Genomic DNA, 10,239 nt, shown 5'->3' with positions numbered 1-10,239 from the left:
AACCAAAAAAAGTCCTCTGTTCCCCCTAATAGTTAGAATCATAGCTTTTAGAACAGAATTCCCCTGTGTTTCTCCTTTTCTAGAAAAGCAATAAAACTTCTTTTTCCTTTTTCTTAAAACCTGTCTTCTGAGATCCAAGATGGCAGAATAGAGGGTGACTGCATCTCCCATTGCTCCAGAACTCAGGATTCAAGAAGAGGAGGTATTGAGAGACTTGGACCAACATAGAGCCGCGGGGTGAGTCTCTCTCACTGGGTGAAGCTCGGCCTGGGCGGCAGACCTGGACAGTGGGCAGCTTCTTGGAGCAGGGCAGAGCAGCCAGAATCTTCCCCAAGCAGCCCTGCTCTTTCCAGTGGCAGGCGCAATCCACAGCCAGCTTCTAGGAGCAGGCCTACCCAGTGAGAGGTTTTCCACACAGAGCCAACCCCAAGCCCTGAACCCAGCGGCAGGCTTGCAGGCGGCTTCTGGGACCAAGGCAGGAGAGGGAGAGGCTTTCCCCAAGTAGCCTGGCTCCCTCAGGCAGGGGCAGGCCCTGTCTATAGCTAGATTCTAGGAGCAGGCCCACCCAGTAAGAGGATTTCCACGCAGAACCGGCCCCCAGCTCTGGACCCAATAGTGGGCTAGGGGCAGCTTTCTTCCAAAGCACTGCATTATCAAGTTCCTCGAAGACTTCAGACTACTGAAGACTGGGAGGTGATATACTGGAAATCTACAGGGACACTATAAGCCAGTAGAGGAAATCTGTAATATTTCAGAGTCCCACTGATATCTGACCAATATGAGAAAACAAGGGAAGAAAATGTCCCAAACAAACCTAGATACTATATCAATAAAACCCAGTGACAGCACAGAAGAAGAAATGTCAGAAAGGGAGTTCAGAATGTACATAATTAAAACAATCACGGTAGCAAATGAGGAGATGAAAGAGCAAATGCAGGCATTGAAGGAGGAGATGAAAGAGCAAATGCAGGCATTAAATGATAGCACCAATAAACAGTTAAAAGACCAAATACGGGAAGCAAGAGATCATTTCAATACAAAGCTAGAGATACTGAAAAAAAAAAAACAAACAGAAATCCTTGAAATGAAGGAAACAATAAACCAAGTTAAAAACTCCATAGAAAGCATAACCAATAGGATAGAACACCTGGAAGACAGAACCTCAGACACTGAAGACAAAATATTTAATCTTGAAAATAAAATTGACCAAAGAGAGAATATGGTAAGAAATCATGAACAGAATCTACAAGAATTATGGGATATAGTGAAAAGGACAAATTTAAGAATTATTGGGAGTGAGGAAGGCTTAGAGAAAGAAACCAAAGGAATGAACAATCTATTCAATAAAATAATATGAGAAAATTTCCCAAATCTGAAGAATGAAATGGAAAACCAGGTACAAGAGGCTTATAGGACTCCAAATATACAAAATTACAAAAGACCCACAACAAGTCACATTATTATGAAAATACTTAACATACAAAATAAAGACAGAATTTTAAAGGCTGTGAGAGAAAAGAATCAAATGATCATTGATTCATTCATTCAAATAATCATTACATTCAGGGGGAAACCAATAAGAATATTAGCAGATTTTTCAATCCAGACCCTAAAAGCTAGAAGGGCCTGGAACAACATTTACCAAGCCCTGAAAGAAAATGAATGCCAACCAAGAATTTTATACCCAGCAAAACTTACTTTCAGATTTGACGATGAAATAAAATCCCTCCATGATAAACAAAAGCTAAAGGAATTTACAAAAAGAAAGCCAGCATTACAGTACATTCTCAGCAAAATATTCCATGAATAAGAGATGAAAAACAATGATGCAAATCAGAAATGGGAGGACCTAGCCTAAAGGAATAGCCAAATAAAGGAGAAACCAAATCATGTCAAAAAACAAAAATGAGTCAAATGACTGGAAATACAAATACAAATCATATCACAATAATAACCCTGAATGTTAATGGCCTGAACTCATCAATCAAAAGACAGAGACTGGCAGATTGGATTAAAAAGAAAAATCCAACAATATGCTGCCTGCAGGGGACTCATCTCATAGAAAGAGATACCCACAGACTAAAGGTGAAAGGATGGGAAAAAACACACCATGCACACAGACACAGCAAAAAAGCTGGAGTATCCATCCTCATTTCAGATAATGTGGACTTCAAGCCAAAACTAGTCAGAAGGGATAAAGAAGGACATTACATACTGCTTAAGGGAAGCATAAATCAGCAAGACATAACAATCATAAATATCTATGCCCCAAACATTGGCTCATCCATGTATGTCAAACGAATCCTTCTCAATTCCACAAATCAAATAGACCATAACACAATAATACTAGGCGATTTTAGCACACCTCTCTCACCACTGGATAGATCATCCAAACAAAAATTGAATAAAGAAACCATAGATCTCAATAACACAATCAACAATTTAGACTTAATGGACATATATAGAATATACCATCCAACAAAGAATGAATACACTTTCTTCTCAGCTGCACATGGATCCTTCTCTAAAACAGATCATATTTTATGCCAGAAAGCTACTGTTAGCAGATCCAAGAAGATAGAGATCCTACCTTGTATTCTATCAGATCATACTGGATAGAAATTAGAAATAAATGACAGAATAAAAAACAGAAACTTCTCCAATACCTGGAGATTAAATAATATGCTATTATATGATGAATGGATAACAGAAGACATCAGGAGGGAAATAAAAAATTCTTAGAAGTAAACATGAACTAAGAAACATCATATCAAAATCTCTGGGACACTATGATAGCAGTACCTAGAGGAAATTTATTTCATGGAGCACATTCAACAAAAGACGAAAAAAATCAACAAATAAACGACCTAACACTACAGCTCATAGCCCTAGAAAAAGAAAAGGAGACCAAAATCAAAAGTAGTAGAAGACATGAAATAGTTAAAATCAGAGCTGAAATCAACGAAATTGAAACAAAAGAAACAGTCGAAAAAATTAACAAAATAAAGAGTTGGTTCCTTGAAAAAATAAACAAAATTGATAAACCCTTAGCCACACTAACAAAGAGAAAGAGAGAGAAAACTCAAATTACTAAAATTTGGAAAGAACAAGGAAATATCACTACAGACATGAGTGAAAAACTAAACATAATTAGAAGCTATTTTGAAAATCTATACTCCAACAAAACAAAAAACCTCGAAGACATCAACAAGTTTCTAGAGATCTATGAATTACCTAAACTGAAGGAGGAGCACATACACAACTTAAATAAATGAATTTCAAGCAATGAAATAGAAGAGGTCATCAAAAGCCTACCAACAAAGAAAAGTTCGGGACCAGATGGGTTCTCAGCCGAGTTCTACAAAACCTTTAAAGAAGAGCTTATTCCAATACTCCTCAAAGTATTCCATGAAATAGAAGAGGAGGGAACCCTCCCAAACTCATTCTATGAAACCAATATCACCCTAATACCTAAACCAGACAGAGATACATCGAGGAAAGAAAATTTCAGACCAATATCCTTAATGAACATCGACACAAAAGTTCTCAACAGAATTTTAGCAAATCGCATACAAAAATATATCAAAAATTTAGTGTACCACGATCAAGTGTGTTTTATCCCAGGGATGCAAAGTTGGTTCAGCATTTGGAAATCAATAAATGTCATTCACCATATCAACAGACTAAAAGTTAAGAATCACATGATTATTTCAATAGATGCAGAAAAAGCATTCGATAAAATACAGCATCCCTTCATGCTCAAAACACTAGAAAATATTGGGGTAGTGGGAACATTCCTTAACATTGTAAAGTCCATCTATGCTAAGCCCATGGCCAATATCATTCTAAATGGTGAAAAATTGAAAGCATTCCCCCTAAAAACTGGAACAAGGCAGGGATGCCCTCTTTCACCACTTCTATTCAACATCATCCTTGAAACTCTAGCCAGAGCAATTAGACAGACCAAAGAAATTAAAGGGATACGAATAGGAAAAGAAGAACTCAAACTATCCCTGTTCACTGATGACATGATTATATATTTAGAGGAACCCAGAAATTCCACAAGAAAACTTTTAGAACTCATAAGTGAATTCAGTAAAGTAGAAGGTTACAAGATGAATGCTCATAAATCCAAAGCATTTTTATACATAAGTGATGAATCTTCAGAAAGAGAAGTTAGGAAAACTACCCCATTCACAAAAGCCTCGAACAAATAAAATACTTGGGAATCAATCTCACAAAAGAGGTGAAAGACCTCTACAATGAGAACTACAGAACACTAAAGAAAGAAATTATAGAAAACCTTAGAACATGGAAAGATCTCCCATGTTCTTGGATAGGAAAAATTAATATTGTCAAAATGGCCATACTACCTAAAGTGCTATACAGATTCAATGCAATTCCAATTAAAATCCCAATGATGTACCTTACAGAAATAGAGCAAGCAATTATGAAATTCATCTGGAAGAATAAAAAACCCAGAATAGCTAAAGCAATCCTTAGCATGAAGAGTGAAGCAGGGGGTATCACAATACCAGACCTTCAAGTATACTACAAAGTAATAGTAACAAAAACGGCATGGTATTGGTACCAAAATAGACAGTTAGATCAATGGTACAGAATAGAGGACATGGACACAAACCCAAATAAATACAATTTTCTCATACTAGACAAAGGGGCCAAAAATATGCAATGGAGAAAAGATAGCCTCTTCAGCAAATGGTGCTGGGAAAATTGGAAATACATATGCTACAGAATGAAACTAAACCCATATCTCTCACCCTACACAAAACTCAACTCAAAATGGATCAAGGACCTTGGAATCAGACCAGAGACCCTTCTACTTATAGAAGAAATCGTAGGTCCAAATCTTCAACTTTTTGGCTTAGGATCAGACTTCCTTTACAGGACTCACATAGCACAAGAAATAAAACCAAGAATCAACAAGTGGGAAAGATTTAAACTAAAAAGTTTTCTCTCAGCAAAGAAAACTATCAGCAATGTGAAGAGAGAGCCTATAGAGTTGGAGAAAATCTTTGCCACTCATACTTCAGATAGAGCACTAATTTCCATATTATACAAAGAACTCAAAAAACTCTACACCAAGAATAGAAATAATCCAATCAACAAATGGGCTAAGGAAATGAACAGACACTTCACAGAAGATGTACAAGCAATCAACAGATATATGAAATATGTTCCACATCTCTAGTAATAAGAGAAATGCAAATCAAAACTACCGTAAGATTCCATCTCACCCCAATTAGAATGGCGATTATCAAGAATACAAGAAACAACAGGTGTTGGCAAGGATGTGGGGAAAAAGGTACGCTCATACATTTCTGGTGGGTTTGCAAATTAGTGCAGCCACTCTGGAAAGCAGTATGGAGATTCCTCAGAAAGCTTGGAATGGAACCACCATTTGACCCAGCTATCTCACTCCTTGGTCTATACCCAAAGGACTTAAAATCAGCATACTACAGAGATACAGCCACATCAATCTTCATAGCTACTCAATTCACAATAGCCAGATTGTGGAACAAACCTTGATGTCCTTCAATTGATGAATGGATAAAGAGACTGTGGTATACATATACAATGGAATATTACTCTGCCATAACAAATGATAAAATTATGACATTTGCAGGCAAATGGATGAAATTGGAGAATATCATGCTAAGTGAGATAAGCCAATCTCAAAAAACCAAAGCACAAATGATCTTGCTGATAAGTGGATGATGACACATAATGGGGGGTGGGATGTATTAGTGTTAGGATTAGGGTTAGGTTTAGGGTTAGGGTTATGGAGGGTGGCAAGAATGGAGGAAGAATGAACTGTATAGAGGGAAAAGAGGGGTGGGAAGGGTTGGGGGGAGGGAAAAAAATAACAGAATGAATCAACCAACATTACCCTATGTAAATTTATGATTACACAAATGGTATGCCTTTACTCCAGGTACAAAGAAAGAAACAACATGTATCCCATTTGTTTACAATAAAAGAAAATCCTGTCTTCATTATTGATTGGAACTGGGGAAAAGGACTTAGATTTCAGTATCACAGGGTCCTGTGCTTATCCATACAGACCTAGGCAGGCCAACTGATAGCATGAACCTAGGTGTCTCCAGTATTTCCTAGGTATTTCTGCATGCCTATGTCCTTTCAGGAGGATCTGAGGAAATGGCCCTATTTGTCTGTTGCCATGTGGTCAGATGTCTCCCTGACTTGGACAGAAGCTTTTTGTTCCTTCTGGTAAACAAAATGGGTAGGGCTTTCACTAAAGATCTCACTCTTCAGCATGCGGGATTCTCCAGCATGGCTGAGATGACTCTTCACTATAAATCTCAGAAGCTGACATAAACCTACTCAGGCAGATTAAACTGTGCCATAATGTAGCTGGTGTGTGTGTGATTGTATGTGTGTGTGTGTGTGTGTGTGTGTGTGTGTGTGCTCATTTGTTTATTGGTGCAAATTAGTTACTCCAAGTGGTAGTTGTAGTGCCCCACTCATTCTATTCTGTTGACAGCAGGCGTGGGGCTTGGCTACTGTTTATTTGGTTTTACAGGGATCCTGATACATAAATTAATATGATGGCCCAATTCCTGAATTCCTGAATTCCTAATTTCAAAGGTATACCTGGTGAAAATATTTCCTGCTATCTCTAAGTGGGTAGAAGCTATAGGATTTTCATCATTCCCAGAACTTAAAGTTTAAGCATGGTCTTTATAAAATACCAGCCTACCACACATCTTCACCAAAAATTAAGAGAAGTTAAGCACTTCTCATGTGTTAGCCCACGTCCAATATTCTGCCCCAATTTAATTCAAGCTGACTTTTTCTTCTACTGCTGTTTCTGAGACAAACTTGTCATCTTTGCCTCTTTCTTTATTTGTCACCCATTTCCCCAGACCTATGATGAAGGTGCAATTTCAGGATTGATAAATTATTTCTTATTTTCTGTTCCAGAAAACAAAATCTCTTAATCTCTTCAAGTCTCTGACAGCTCAATATTTCACCTCGGTTCAGTCCCTCTGTCACCCACCTCATTGAGTAGCTAATCTCCCATTATTTTGATTTGATATTGTAGAGAATCTAAGATCTGCAACCTGTTGCTACCCTGCCATCTTTATCACCTATGGTTTGTATCTTAAATGTCCCCTAAAAGCTCACATTTTGAAGGCTTTGTCCACAGTACAATGATGTTCAATGTTGGGCATTTGGGATATGATTATATCATGAGGGCTCTGGCCTCATGAATGAATTGATCCATTTATGAACTTATAGCAAAATGGGTTACTGGAAGGTGGTGGAAACTCAGGGAGATAGAGCCTAATTAAAGGAATTAGGTCATTTGGGGCATGCCCTAGAAGGCTATATTTTGCCATTGGTTCCTTCCTGTTTCTTTTAGCCTCCTAGACACCATGTGAGAAGCTTTGCTTCACCGCACTCTGTCATGGTGTTCTACCTCACTCACTACAGTCCTAGAAACAACAGATCCAAATGAGCATGAACTGAAATGCTTGAAACTGTGAGACAAAACAAATCATTCATCATTTAAGTTGATATTCTCAGGTATTTTTGCACAGTGATGGAAAGTTGAATAACAATTTATTCCAATAAATAATAAGAGGAAATTTCCAAAACTAGAGATGAATACAAATATCAAGGAAGAGAAAGGTCAAAGACCATCAGTTAAATCTGACTCAATCAAGTCTACTAATTATCATTTTTGTAATAAAACCCTAATATGTGAAAGATAAGGATATGATTCAAAAGATTTCAAAAGAAAAAAGGAAGAACACTTAACAGGGATCCAATTTGCCTAAAATGAACTTCTCAGCAAAAATCTTCTATGCTAGGAGAAAGTGGCAAGAAATATTCACAGTACTGAAACAAACAAACAAACAATTCTCAATTGAGAATACTTTACCCACAAATTTATCCATCAGAATAAAGGAATTATAACTTGGGAATCAATCTCACAAAAGAGGTGAAAGACCTCTAAATGAGAACTACAGAACACTAAAGAAAGAAATTAAAGAAAACCTTAGAAGATGGAAAGATCTCCCATGTTCTTGGATAGGAAAAATTAATATTGTCAAAATGGCCATACTACCTAAAGTGCTATACAGATTCAATGCAATTCCAATTAAAATCCCAATGATGTACCTTACAGAAATAGAGCAAGCAATTATGAAATTCATCTGGAAGAATAAAAAACCCAGAATAGCTAAAGGAATCCTTGACAGAAAGACTGAAGCAGGGGGTATCGCAATACCAGATCTTTAACTCTACTACAAAGAAATAGTAACAAAAACGGCATGGTATTGGTACCAAAATAGAAAGGTGGATCAAAGGTACAGAATAGAGGACATGGACACAAACCCAAATAAATACAATTTTCTCATACTAGACAAAGGGGCCAAAAATATTCAATGGAGAAAAGATAGCCTCTTCAACAAATGGTGCTGGGAGAATTGGAAATCCATATGCAACAGAATGAAACTAAACCCATATCTCTCACCATGCACGAAACTAAACTCAAAATGGATTAAGGACCTCGGAATCAGACCAGAGACCTTGCATCTTATAGAAGAAAAAGTAGGTCCAGAGCTTCAACATGTTGGCTTAGGACCAGACTTCCTCAACAGGACTCCCATAGCACAAGAAATAAAAACAAGAATCAATAACAGGGATAGATTCAAACTAAAAAGCTTTGTCTCAGCAAAGGAAACTATCAGCAATGTGAAGAAAGAGCCTACAGAGTGGGAGGCTACAGAGTGGGATCTTTGCCAATCATACTTCAGATATAGCACTAATCTCCAGAATCTATAAAGAACTCAAAAAACTCTACACCAAGAATGCAAATAATCCAATCAACAAATGGGCTAAGAAAATGAACAGACACTTCACAGAAGAAGATCTGCAAGCAATCAACAAACATATGGAAAAATGTTCAACATCTCTAGTAATAAGAGAAATGCAAATCAAAATCACCCTAAGATTCCATCTCACCCCAATTAGAATGACAATTATCAAGAATACAAGCAACAAGAGGTGTTGGCGAGGATGTGGGGAGAAAGGTACACTCATACATTGCTGGTGGGGCTGCAAAGTAGTGCAGCCACTCTGGAAAGCAGTATGGAGATTCCTTAGAAAACTTGGAATGGAACCACCATTTGACCCAGCTATCCCACTCCTTGGCCTATACCCAAAGGTCTTAAAATCAGCATATTACAGAGATACAGCCACATCAATGTTCATAGCTGCTCAGTTCACAATAGCCAGATTGTGGAACCAACCTAGATGTCCTTCAATTGATGAATGGATAAAGAAACTGTGGTATATATATACAATGGTATATTACTCAGCCATAAAGAATGATAAATTTATGGCATTTGCAGGCAAATGGATGAAACTAGAGAATATCATGCTAAGTGAGATAAGCCAATCTCAAAAAACCAAAGGACGGATGATATCGCTAATAAGTGGATGATGACACATAATGGGGGGTGGGAGGGGTTAGTGTTAGAGTTAGAGTTAGGGTTAGGGAGGGGGGCAAGAATGGAGGAAAGAAGGACTGTATAGAGGGAAAAGAGGGGTGGGAGGGGTGGGCGGGAAGGGGAAAAATAACAGAATGAATCAAACAACATTACCGTATGTAAATTTATGATTACACAAATGGTATGCCTTTACACCATGTACAAACAGAGAAACAACATGTATCCCATTTGTTTACAATAGAAAAAAAAAGAGAAAAGAAAAAGAATAAAGGAATTATAAATAATTTCTCGGAGAAAAGAAACCTAACAGAATATATCTCCCCCAGACTCTTCCACAAGAAATAATAAAGGCAGTTCTTCAAATTGAAAGACACAGTAATGAACAAGAAAACATAGAAAGATATAAAACTCACTGGTAAGAGCAATTATAAAGACAAATTTATAATCTTCTAATAGTGTAAGTTTGACACATAAACCATTATGCTTTAGTGAAATAAACCCTGAAATCAAACCTACTAAAATAATAACAGCATTAGTAAGTTAAAATATAAGCAACATAGAAGTATTTAAGGTCAAATGTTTTCTCTGATGTGTGGAAGTTAATCCACAATAAGAAGGGGATGAAGAAAAAAAGAATAGAAGTTCAGTGAAGTAGACAAAGGGGAATGAAGGGAAGGGAGGGGAATGGGAGAAGGAAAGAGTGGAATGAATCTGACATAACTTCCCTATGTATATA

This window comes from Sciurus carolinensis, unplaced genomic scaffold, assembly GCF_902686445.1.
Source record: "Sciurus carolinensis unplaced genomic scaffold, mSciCar1.2, whole genome shotgun sequence".
Lineage (NCBI taxonomy): Eukaryota > Metazoa > Chordata > Mammalia > Rodentia > Sciuridae > Sciurus > Sciurus carolinensis.
This window is presented reverse-complemented; position numbering follows the sequence as displayed.